The 13,422-nt window shown below is 45.1% G+C and overlaps 1 protein-coding gene across 1 annotated transcript in view; it reads right to left on the bottom strand.

Annotated features, from left to right (window-relative positions):
- The window catches only part of LOC134945685 (uncharacterized), a 73,267-nt gene that overhangs the window by 3,517 nt on the left and 56,328 nt on the right, over nucleotides 1-13,422 (bottom strand). The window lies entirely within an intron of this gene.

Here is a 13,422-nt window from a genome sequence, read left to right as displayed (position 1 = left end):
ACCAGCGATGAACGAGCGCGGGGCCGCTCATCGTTCATCGCTGGAGCCTCCACACTCAAAGATATGAAAGGTATCTCGTTCATTTATGAACGAGATCGTTCATATCTTTGGCTGATGTCGGCCAGTGTGTAGGGCCTATAAGTATCAAAATTGTATCTCTATTTTCCATAAAAATGATGCAATTTTTATACTTTTTTAAGTATTTAGGGAGACAGTAGGGCAGATGGTGTACATGCCCACATGGCACTAGCCACACCCACATGGCACTGGCCACACCCACATGGCACTGGCCACACCTACATGGCACTGACCACACCAACACATCACTGGTCACACACATCACTGGTCACACCCATATGGCACTGGCCACACCCATACAGCACTGGCCACACCCACATGACACTGGCCACACCCACACATCACTGGTCACACCCACACATCACTGGCCACACCCACACATCACTAACCCCATCTCCTCAGTTGCCCATGATAGGCCCTTGATCATTGTCATCAGTAGGCCATTGTGGCGCTAAATTCAGCCCAATAGGTAACAGTATATGATACAGGGAACATTCCATAGGCGTATTTATAATGGATGCAGGGTGTGCAGTGCACATGGGGACCTGGATCCAGAGGAGCCCCACACTGCACACCCTGCTCAAATATTATACTTTACTTATGATCCTGGTCTTATAAGATGATATCATGACCATTCCTAAAAATCTGCAATGCCCGAACACCAATATATCTGTATCTGTGATTGCTAATCACTAAATACTGTAGGTGACAGGTCACATTTACAAATAAGTTTTTATATATAAAACTCTGCGCACACCCCCTGAAATGGAAAAGAATCTTGTTTATCATACATTCTGCTACTTGGGTATGAATGGAGTATGATAAAAAAATAACAAAGTATATAATTGTTTTGAGGGAAGAAGGTTATTGTTTGCGGCAAATCCTCAAACGGTTGAAGGTATCCGTTGGGGCCGTGCATCAGGCTATTGAACGAAAGTCAAAAAACGGTCAAAATGTTACAAGAAAATGAACTGGTCGTCCAAAAACAACAACTGTTCATGAGGACAACTTCATTGTGACTACTAGCAAGTGTAACAGACGTTTGACCGCTCCGGAAATTGGAAGGGAGTTGCGGAAAAGTCGTTCCCAGCCTATGTCTGATAGGACGGTGGCCAGTCACTTGCAGGAATATGTCCTTAATGGTAGGGTTGCGGTAAGAAAACCACTTCTACGTGCTACTAACGTAGCAAAAAGGTACGCATAGGCTAAGAAGCATAAGGATTGGACAGAGGAACAGTGGAAGAGGGTGCTTTGGACCGAGAAACCGAAATTTGCATCGCCAAGCTTTTGTGTCGTCCAGGTGAGCGCTTTCTCCCAGACTCTGTAGTGCCAACAGTTAAGCATGGCGGGCAATGTGATGGTTTGGGGATGTTTTGCGGGCAACCAAGTTGGTGACATAGTCAGAATTGACAGAATAATGGATCAAAAGGTGTACCACAACATATTAGTGCGTCATGCGTGTCCCTCCGGAAGGCGACTTGTGGGTCAGAACTTCGTTTTGCAACAAGACAATGATCCAAAACATACATCCAAGTTGTGTACTAATTATTTGCAAATGAAAGAAGACGCTCAAGTCATGACAGAAATGGAATGGCCACCCCAATCACCAGTTGTTTCACCCATGAAGCTTTTGTGGGAAGAACTAGACAAGGAAGTCCGAAAACAGATGCCTACCAACACTGAGGGCCTCTGGGATGCTCTTCAAAGCTGCTGGAGTAGTATGGATTGCCAAAAGCTGGAAAAGTTAGTAAATAGGATGCTAAGGTTATGCAATGCGCTTATCAAAGCTAAGGGTCGTCATTTCGCTGAAAGCAGACTACCTAAATAAACTTGCCTTAGTCAAAACAAGTATTATTTTTTGTTTCCTTATTGTTCAAACAGCTGTTTATTTTGTACACAAAGCCTAAAAAACAGGTTTTATTTAGTTAGTGTGCAATTAAATTGAAAATTCCTTAAAATATACTGGTGTGCTCAGACTTTTGACAAGTACTGTGTATATATATATATATATATATGTATATTAGTGATGAGCGGGTTCGGTTCCTCGGAAAATGAACCCCCCCGAACTTCACCCATTTTACACGGGTCCGAGGCATACTCGGATTCTCCCGTATGGCTCCGTTAATCTGAGCGCACCCGTACGTCATCATCCCGCTGTCAGATTCTCGCGAGATTCGGATTCTATATAAGGAGCCGCGCATTGCCGCCATTTTCACTCGTGCATTGGAAATGTTAGGGAGAGGACGTGGCTGCCGTCCTCTCCGTTTATTAATGTTGCTGCAAATATTTTTGCTTATTGCTTAATTGTGGGGACTGGGGAGCAGCTCTATTATATAGGAGGAGTACAGTGCAGAGTTTTGCCGATCAGTGACCACCAGTTTTATCCGTTCTCTGCCTAAAAAACGCTCCATATCTGTGCTCAGTGTGCTGCATATATCTGTGCTCACACTGCTTTATTGTGGGGACTGGGGACCAGCAGTATTATATAGGAGTAGTACAGTGCAGTGTTTTGCCGATCAGTGACCACCAGTTTTATCCGTTCTCTGCCTAAAAAACGCTCCATATCTGTGCTCAGTGTGCTGCATATATCTGTGCTCACACTGCTTTATTGTGGGGACTGGGGACCAGCAGTATTATATAGGAGGAGTACAGTGCAGGGTTTTGCTGACCAGTGACCACCAGTATTATACGTTGTCTGCCTGAAAAACGCTCCATATCTGTGCTCAGTGTGCTGCATATATCTGTGCTCACACTGCTTTATTGTGGGGACTGGGGACCAGCAGTATTATATAGGAGGAGTACAGTGCAGAGTTTTGCTGACAGTGACCACCAGTATATATAGCAGTACGGTACGTAAGGCCACTGCTCTACCTACCTCTGTGTCATCAAGTATACTATCCATCTAGATTCTATACCTGTGGTGCATTTTAGTTTTGCAGTTTGCTGACAGTGACTACCAGTATATATAGCAGTACGGTACGGAAGGCCACATCTCTACCTACCTCTGTGTTGTCAAGTATACTATCCATCTATATTCTATACCTGTGGTGCATTTTAGTTTTGCAGTTTGCTGACAGTGACCACCAGTATATATAGCAGTACGGTACGGAAGGCCACTGCTCTACCTACCTCTGTGTTGTCAAGTATACTATCCATCCATACCTGTGGTGCATTTCATTTGTGCGCAGTATATATAGTAGTAGGCCATTGCTATTGATACTGGCATATAATTCCGCACATTAAAAAATGGAGAACAAAAATGTGGAGGTTAAAATAGGGAAAGATCAAGATCCACTTCCACCTCGTGCTGAAGCTGCTGCCACTAGTCATGGCCGGGACGATGAAATGCCATCAACGTTGTCTGCCAAGGCCGATGCCCAATGTCATAGTAGAGAGCATGTAAAATCAAAAAAACAAAAGTTCGGTAAAATGACCCAAAAATCAAACTTGAAAGCGTCTGATGAAAAGCGTAAACTTGCCAATATGCCATTTACGACACGGAGTGGCAAGGAACGGCTGAGGCACTGGATTATGTTCATGGCTAGTGGTTCAGATTCACATGAGGATGGAAGCACTCATCCTCTCGCTAGAAAACTGCAGTGCCACTCCTAGATGGGCCAGGTGTTTGTGTTGGCCACTTGGGTCGCTTAGCTTAGTCACACAGCTACCTCATTGCGCCTCTTTTTCTCTCTGCATCATGTGCTGTTTGGGGACTATTTTTTTGAAGTGACATCCTGTCTGACACTGCAGTGCCACTCCTAGATGGGCCAGGTGATTGTGTCGCCCACTTGTGTCGCTAAGCTTAGTCACACAGCGACCTTGGTGCGCCTCTTTTTTTCTTTGTATCATGTGCTGTTTGGGGACTATTTTTTTGAAGTGCCATCTTGTCTGACACTGCAGTGCCACTCCATGATGGGCCAGGTGTTTGTGTCGGCCACTTGGGTTCGCTTAGCTTAGTCGCACAGCGACCTTGGAGCGCCTCTTTTTTTCTTTGCATCATGTGCTGTTTAAGGACTATTTTTTTGAAGTGCCATCCTGTCTGACACTGCAGTGCCACTCCTAGATGGGCCAGTTGTTTGTGTCGGCCACTTGTGTCGCTTAGCTTAGCCATCCAGCGACCTCGGTGCAAATTTTAGTACTAAAAATAATATTGTGAGGTGTGAGGTGTGAGGTGTTCAGAATAGACTGAAAATGAGTGTAAATCATGGTTATTGAGGTTAATAATACTATGGGATCAAAATGACCCCCAAATTCTATGATTTAAGCTGTTTTTGAGGGTTCTTGTAAAAAAACACCTGAATCCAAAACACAACCGAATCCGACAAAAAATTTTCAGGGAGGTTTTGGCAAAACGCGTCCGAATCCAAAACACGGCTGCGGAACCGAATCCATAGCCAAAACACAAACCCCCCCCCCCCCCCCCAAAAAAAAAAAAAAAAAAAATATATATATATATATATATATATATATATGCAATGAGATGGTACAGCGCCACTTGTGAGGCAAAAAATCTCAGTAAAAGCTACAATATGTAAATAAACTATAATATTTCAATAAAAACACTAAAAGCCCACGTAACCTTATAAATGGTGTCAGCCCAACCCTAAAAATGCAACACTGGTATAGTATTGATAAAAAGTATAGGAAATGGGGGGATAGGGATAGTGGCGACAAGTGTGGCTAAAAAACAATGTTTTTAGGTGTTTTAAAAACGCCAAAAGATGTTATAAAGTTATAAAAATCATTTTTAATATATATGAGAGTAAAAACTGTTTAAAAAAAAAGGGGTTTTAAAATACAAGAATATTGTTCTATGTAAAACAATACAAAAGTAATAAAAGGATAGGAATTCAAACTTAACTTGAAAGCAGTGGGTGGTCAATACAGGCCCAATGCGTTTCGTCTCAGCAGACTTCTTCAAGGGGTATATGCATGAGCAGTTCAGACCTGATCTCCCGCTGTGCGAAATCAAGTCTTAATTACCCACACTATCCAATTGGCTCCAATAACCACGTTATAAGAAGCTGTCAGTTGCGTAGAGAGAAGATCTGTGTTACACTGATGCCTAAAAAACATCCAAAATATGCTCATACCTTACACAAGACACTGCAAAAACTGTAATCCATGCTCTCATTATCTCCCGCATTGATTATTACTAGAGATGTGCGTTGGACACTTTTTGTGTTTTGGTTTTGGATCTGGATGGGGTTTTTTAATACATAAAAAACAGCTAAAATCACAGAATATGGGGGTCATTTTGATCCTACAGTATTATTAACTTCAATAACCATAATTTCCACTCATTTCCAGTCTATGCTGAACACCTCACACCTCACAATATTATTTTTAGTCCTAAAATTTGCACCGAGGTCGCTGGATGACTAAGCTAAGCGACCCAAGTGGGCGGACAAACACCTGGCCCATCTAGGAGTGGCACTGCAGTGTCAGACAGGATGGCAGATATAAAAACTAGGCCCCAAAGAGCAGATAATGCAAAGAAAAAAAAGAGGTGCAAGATGGAATAGTCTTGGGGCCTCCCACCCACCCTTATGTTGTTTAAACAGGACATGCACAGTTTAATAAACCCATAATTTCAGCCACAGGTGGTCCCCCTGGAAAAAGCTCGACAAGTTCTCCAAATCATAGCTAGCTTCAGTTCAAACATGCCACCTCCTTCTTTGATGACTTTTCACATTATAAGAAGAGGTAAGAGGAAAAGGACAGTGTCAAGAAGGTGATAAAAATTACAGAGGCACATGCAATCAGGAACAACACACAGGCTTTCACCTCCACGCCTATATTGGTGTGGAACGGAATGGACGTCAACCAAGCAAATATATAATAACCATATTACTGGACAAACTGAAAAACTAGGGGCCAAAGCCTTCGAGTTTGTACCTCCCTCTCCATTTTCAGGGATTAAGATAATCTCGGATTTAATGCTGGGATGTAAGTAAACTGGTGTATACCACAGGATCAAGATTGGATATTTTCCCCTCCACGGAGTCTGGAGACTTATTTTGTGAAAATCTTGTGGGTTTCTTTTTTTCCATTTTTATTGCATTTTTATTTACATATTTTGTGGCAGAGGCCTTATTTTTGTTTTTCACAGCTCCCAGTTACACGCATGTGAGCATACTTGTGTGTCCCAGTTACACACATGTGAGCATACCTGTGTATCCCAGTTACACACATGTGAGCATACCTGTGTGTCCCACTTACACGCATGTGAGCATACCTGTGTGTCCCAGTTACACACATGTGAGCATACCTGTGTGTCCCAGTTACACGTATGTGAGCATACCTCTGTGTCCCAGTTACACGCATGTGAGCATACCTGTGTGTCTTGTTTATTTTTTTCATATTTAATTTTTAAATAAAAGCAGCCCTTATATGTTTTAGCAGCCCTTCTTGTGCCCACACAGCAGCCCCGGATGGGCCAAGTTGAGTTCGGGTGGATTCGGTAAAGTACTAACCACGACTGTGTAGTGACTTTTTTGTTATTGAGCCCCTGCCCTACTGGAGCTTACCACTCTACAGTCCAAACACATTTTATACTGTAAGTAGTACAGTTGGAGGAAGCAATGCTAATTGGAGCCATTCATTTGACTAAGTCCTTAACATGAAATAAATGAGAAGAACCTCTCTCTAATGCTCCGGCAGAAAATCTCTCTTTTACTTCTCCAGCAGTTGCGCTGGATTATGATTCTGTCTCTTCTGAGATTGACTGATTTAGGACATACATGTGGTCTCATTGGAAAACACTTAATCAAAATTGCAATTTCCATTTCCACCTTTGTGGCTATGTTTTCACAAATCCATTTGTGATGTTGAAGCTTGTTTCATATCTGCTCTAGGCTTTAATTTAAACCTAGGATCAAGTACAGCAGCACCCCTGTAATTATACGGCAGCACCCCTGGACTTAAACAGCATAGGCAGCACCCCTGGAGAATTACACAGCACAGCAGACAGGCAACAGCACCCCTGGAATTAAATGGCAGTGGGGCAGCACCCTTAGACTGATAGGGCAGAGGAGCAGCACCCAATATAGGTCAGCACCCCTGGAATGATGTGGCAAAGAAAAGACATGCAAGATGGAATTTCCTTTGGCCACTCCCACTCACCCTTATGTTGTATAGACAGGACATGCACACTTTAACTAACCAATCATTTCAGCGACAGGGTCTGCCACACGACTATAGCTAAAATGATTGGTTTGTTTGGGCCCCCACCAAAAAATAATCAATTAATCTCTCCTTTCACAAACTGGTTCTGCAGAGTCAAGATGTCATCCTTATCCTCAGATTCCACCCCACCCCCTTCAGTGTTTACATCCTCATTCTAACAGAGAAATAATATTCAAACAAACCACATCATTAAGGTGTCAGTGGACTGCTTACGCTATTACCCAAAGTTTCTGAACTTGACAATGAATACGCTGCAGGTGACGTATAAGGGAGGATGTTCCTAGGTGGTTAACATCCTTACCCCTACTTATTATGGATTTTCAAAGGCAACAGTTGGCTTGACACCTGTTGTCCGGATCTGTGCTGAAATAATTCCACACCGAATAGGTGGCTTTTTTGGTATTTTGCCCAGGCATGACAATGGTCTTTTTCATCCCATGGCCAACAACTGTCTCTACTAGTGCCTTATTCAAACAAACTAGAGATGAGCGCCGGAAATTTTTCGGGTTTTGTGTTTTGGTTTTGGGTTCGGTTCCGCGGCCGTGTTTTGGGTTCGACCGCGTTTTGGCAAAACCTCACCGAATTTTTTTTGTCGGATTCGGGTGTGTTTTGGATTCGGGTGTTTTTTTCAAAAAACCCTAAAAAACAGCTTAAATCATAGAATTTGGGGGTAATTTTGATCCCAAAGTATTATTAACCTCAAAAAACATAATTTACACTCATTTTCAGCCTATTCTGAACACATCACACCTCACAATATTATTTTTAGTCCTAAAATTTGCACCGAGGTCGCTGTGTGAGTAAGATAAGCGACCCTAGTGGCCGACACAAACACCGGGCCCATCTAGGAGTGGCACTGCAGTGTCACGCAGGATGTCCCTTCCAAAAAACCCTCCCCAAACAGCACATGACGCAAAGAAAAAAAGAGGCGCAATGAGGTAGCTGTGTGAGTAAGATTAGCGACCCTAGTGGCCGACACAAACACCGGGCCCATCTAGGAGTGGCACTGCAGTGTCACGCAGGATGTCCCTTCCAAAAAACCCTCCCCAAACAGCACATGACGCAAAGAAAAAAAGAGGCGCAATGAGGTAGCTGACTGTGTGAGAAAGATAAGCGACCCTAGTGGCCGACACAAACACCGGGCCCATCTAGGAGTGGCACTGCAGTGTCACGCAGGATGTCCCTTCCAAAAAACCCTCCCCAAACAGCACATGACGCAAAGAAAAAAAGAGGCGCAATGAGGTAGCTGACTGTGTGAGAAAGATAAGCGACCCTAGTGGCCGACACAAACACCGGGCCCATCTAGGAGTGGCACTGCAGTGTCACGCAGGATGTCCCTTCCAAAAAACCCTCCCCAAACAGCACATGACGCAAAGAAAAAAAGAGGCGCAATGAGGTAGCTGTGTGAGTAAGATTAGCGACCCTAGTGGCCGACACAAACACCGGGCCCATCTAGGAGTGGCACTGCAGTGTCACGCAGGATGTCCCTTCCAAAAAACCCTCCCCAAACAGCACATGACGCAAAGAAAAAAAGAGGCGCAATGAGGTAGCTGACTGTGTGAGAAAGATAAGCGACCCTAGTGGCCGACACAAACACCGGGCCCATCTAGGAGTGGCACTGCAGTGTCACGCAGGATGTCCCTTCCAAAAAACCCTCCCCAAACAGCACATGACGCAAAGAAAAAAAGAGGCGCAATGAGGTAGCTGTGTGAGAAAGATAAGCGACCCTAGTGGCCGACACAAACACCGGGCCCATCTAGGAGTGGCACTGCAGTGTCACGCAGGATGTCCCTTCCAAAAAACCCTCCCCAAACAGCACATGACGCAAAGAAAAATAAAAGAAAAAAGAGGTGCAAGATGGAATTGTCCTTGGGCCCTTCCCACCCACCCTTATGTTGTATAAACAAAACAGGACATGCACACTTTAACCAACCCATCATTTCAGTGACAGGGTCTGCCACACGACTGTGACTGAAATGACGGGTTGGTTTGGACCCCCACCAAAAAAGAAGCAATTAATCTCTCCTTGCACAAACTGGCTCTACAGAGGCAAGATGTCCACCTCATCATCATCCTCCGATATATCACCGTGTACATCCCCCTCCTCACAGATTATCAATTCGTCCCCACTGGAATCCACCATGTCAGCTCCCTGTGTACTTTGTGGAGGCAATTGCTGCTGGTCAATGTCTCCGCGGAGGAATTGATTATAATTCATTTTAATGAACATCATCTTCTCCACATTTTCTGGATGTAACCTCGTACGCCGATTGCTGACAAGGTGAGCGGCGGCACTAAACACTCTTTCGGAGTACACACTTGTGGGAGGGCAACTTAGGTAGAATAAAGCCAGTTTGTGCAAGGGCCTCCAAATTGCCTCTTTTTCCTGCCAGTATAAGTACGGACTGTGTGACGTGCCTACTTGGATGCGGTCACTCATATAATCCTCCACCATTCTATCAATGGTGATAGAATCATATGCAGTGACAGTAGACGACATGTCCGTAATGGTTGTCAGGTCCTTCAGTCCGGACCAGATGTCAGCATCAGCAGTCGCTCCAGACTGCCCTGCATCACCGCCAGCGGGTGGGCTCGGAATTCTGAGCCTTTTCCTCGCACCCCCAGTTGCGGGAGAATGTGAAGGAGGAGATGTTGACAGGTCGCGTTCCGCTTGACTTGACAATTTTCTCACCAGCAGGTCTTTGAAACCCAGCAGACTTGTGTGCGCCGGAAAGAGAGATCCAAGGTAGGTTTTAAATCTAGGATCGAGCACGGTGGCCAAAATGTAGTGCTCTGATTTCAACAGATTGACCACCCGTGAATCCTTGTTAAGCGAATTAAGGGCTCCATCCACAAGTCCCACATGCCTAGCGGAATCGCTCTGTCTTAGCTCCTCCTTCAATGTCTCCAGCTTCTTCTGCAAAAGCCTGATGAGGGGAATGACCTGACTCAGGCTGGCAGTGTCTGAACTGACTTCACGTGTGGCAAGTTCAAAAGGTTGCAGAACCTTGCACAACGTTGAAATCATTCTCCACTGCGCTTGAGACAGGTGCATTCCACCTCCTATATCGTGGTCAGTTGTATAGGCTTGAATGGCCTTTTGCTGCTCCTCCAACCTCTGAAGCATATAGAGGGTTGAATTCCACCTCGTTACCACCTCCTGCTTCAGATGATGGCAGGGCAGGTTCAGGCGTTTTTGGTGGTGCTCCAGTCTTCTGTACGTGCTGCCTGTACGCCGAAAGTGTCCCGCAATTTTTCTGGCCACCGACAGCATCTCTTGCACGCCCCTGTCGTTTTTAAAAAAATTCTGCACCACCAAATTCAAGGTATGTGCAAAACATGGGACGTGCTGGAATTTGCCCAGATGTAATGCACGCACAATATTGCTGGCGTTGTCCGATGCCACAAATCCACAGGAGAGTCCAATTGGGGTAAGCCATTCCGCGATGATCTTCCTCAGTTGCCGTAAGAGGTTTTCAGCTGTGTGCGTATTCTGGAAACCGGTGATACAAAGCGTAGCCTGCCTAGGAACGAGTTGGCGTTTGCGAGATGCTGCTACTGGTGCCGCCGCTGCTGTTCTTGCGGCGGGAGTCCATACATCTACCCAGTGGGCTGTCACAGTCATATAGTCCTGACCCTGCCCTGCTCCACTTGTCCACATGTCCGTGGTTAAGTGGACATTGGGTACAGCTGCATTTTTTAGGACACTGGTGACTCTTTTTCTGAGGTCTGTGTACATTTTCGGTATCGCAACCCTAGAGAAATGGAACCTAGATGGTATTTGGTACCGGGGACACAGTACCTCCAACAAGTCTTTAGTTGGCTCTGCAGTAATGATGGATACCGGAACCACGTTTCTCACCACCCAGGATGTCAAGGCCTCAGTTATCCGCTTTGCAGTAGGATGACTGCTGTGATATTTAATCTTCCTCGCAAATGACTGTTGGACAGTCAATTGCTTGGTGGAAGTAGTAAAAGTGGTCTTACGACTTCCTCTCTGGGATGACCATCGACTCCCAGCAGCAACAACAGCAGCGCCAGCAGCAGTAGGCGTTACACGCAAGGATGCATCGGAGGAATCCCAGGCAGGAGAGGAATCGTCAGAATTGCCAGTGACATGGCCTGCAGGACTATTGGCATTCCTGGGGAAGGAGGAAATTGACACTGAGGGAGTTGGTGGGGTGGTTTGCGTGAGCTTGGTTACAAGAGGAAGGGATTTACTGGTCAGTGGAGTGCTTCCGCTGTCACCCAAAGTTTTTGAACTTGTCACTGACTTATTATGAATGCGCTGCAGGTGACGTATAAGGGAGGATGTTCCGAGGTGGTTAACGTCCTTACCCCTACTTATTACAGCTTGACAAAGGGAACACACGGCTTGACACCTGTTGTCCGCATTTCTGGTGAAATACCTCCACACCGAAGAGCTGATTTTTTTGGTATTTTCACCTGGCATGTCAACGGCCATATTCGTCCCACGGACAACAGGTGTCTCCCCGGGTGCCTGACTTAAACAAACCACCTCACCATCAGAATCCTCCTTGTCAATTTCCTCCCCAGCGCCAGCAACACCCATATCCTCCTCATCCTGGTGGACTTCAACACTGACATCTTCAATCTCACTATCAGGAACTGGACTGCGGGTGCTCCTTCCAGCACTTGCAGGGGGCGTGCAAATGGTGGAAGGCGCATGCTCTTCACATCCAGTGTTGGGAAGGTCAGGCATCGCAACCGACACAATTGGACTCTCCTTGTGGATTTGGGATTTCGAAGAACGCACAGTTCTTTGCTGTGCTTTTGCCAGCTTGAGTCGTTTCATTTTTCTAGCGAGAGGCTGAGTGCTTCCATCCTCATGTGAAGCTGAACCACTAGCCATGAACATAGGCCAGGGCCTCAGCCGTTCCTTGCCACTCCGTGTGGTAAATGGCATATTGGCAAGTTTACGCTTCTCCTCCGACAATTTTAGTTTAGGTTTTGGAGTCCTTTTTTTTCTGATATTTGGTGTTTTGGATTTGACATGCTCTGTACTATGACATTGGGCATCGGCCTTGGCAGACGACGTTGCTGGCATTTCATCGTCTCGGCCATGACTAGTGGCAGCAGCTTCAGCACGAGGTGGAAGTGGATCTTGATCTTTCCCTAATTTTGGAACCTCAACTTTTTTGTTCTCCATATTTTATAGGCAGAACTAAAAGGCACCTCAGGTAAACAATGGAGATGGATGGATTGGATACTAGTATACAATTATGGACGGACTGCCACGGTTAGGTGGTATAAAAAAACCACGGTTAGGTGGTATATATTATAATAATAATACAATTATGGATGGACGGACTGCCTGCCGACTGCCGACACAGAGGTAGCCACAGCCGTGAACTACCGCACTGTACACTGGTTGATAAAGAGATAGTAGTATACTCGTAACAACTAGTATGACACTATGACGACGGTATAAAGAATGAAAAAAAAACCACGGTTAGGTGGTATATATTATAATAATAATACAATTATGGATGGACGGACTGCCTGCCGACTGCCGACACAGAGGTAGCCACAGCCGTGAACTACCGCACTGTACACTGGTTGATAAAGAGATAGTAGTATACTCGTAACAACTAGTATGACACTATGACGACGGTATAAAGAATGAAAAAAAAACCACGGTTAGGTGGTATATATTATAATAATAATACAATTATGGATGGACGGACTGCCTGCCGACTGCCGACACAGAGGTAGCCACAGCCGTGAACTACCGCACTGTACACTGGTTGATAAAGAGATAGTAGTATACTCGTAACAACTAGTATGACACTATGACGACGGTATAAAGAAAGAAAAAAAAATACCACAGTTAGGTGGTATATATTATAATAATAATACAATTATGGATGGACGGACTGCCTGCCGACTGCCGACACAGAGGTAGCCACAGCCGTGAACTACCGCACTGTACACTGGTTGATAAAGAGATAGTAGTATACTCGTAACAACTAGTATGACACTATGACGACGGTATAAAGAATGAAAAAAAAACCACGGTTAGGTGGTATATATTATAATAATAATACAATTATGGATGGACGGACTGCCTGCCGACTGCCGACACAGAGGTAGCCACAGCCGTGAACTACCGCACTGTACACTGGTTGATAAAGA

This window comes from Pseudophryne corroboree, chromosome 7 (assembly GCF_028390025.1).
Source record: "Pseudophryne corroboree isolate aPseCor3 chromosome 7, aPseCor3.hap2, whole genome shotgun sequence".
NCBI classification, from domain to species: Eukaryota; Metazoa; Chordata; class Amphibia; order Anura; family Myobatrachidae; genus Pseudophryne; species Pseudophryne corroboree.
This window is presented reverse-complemented; position numbering and strand designations above follow the sequence as displayed.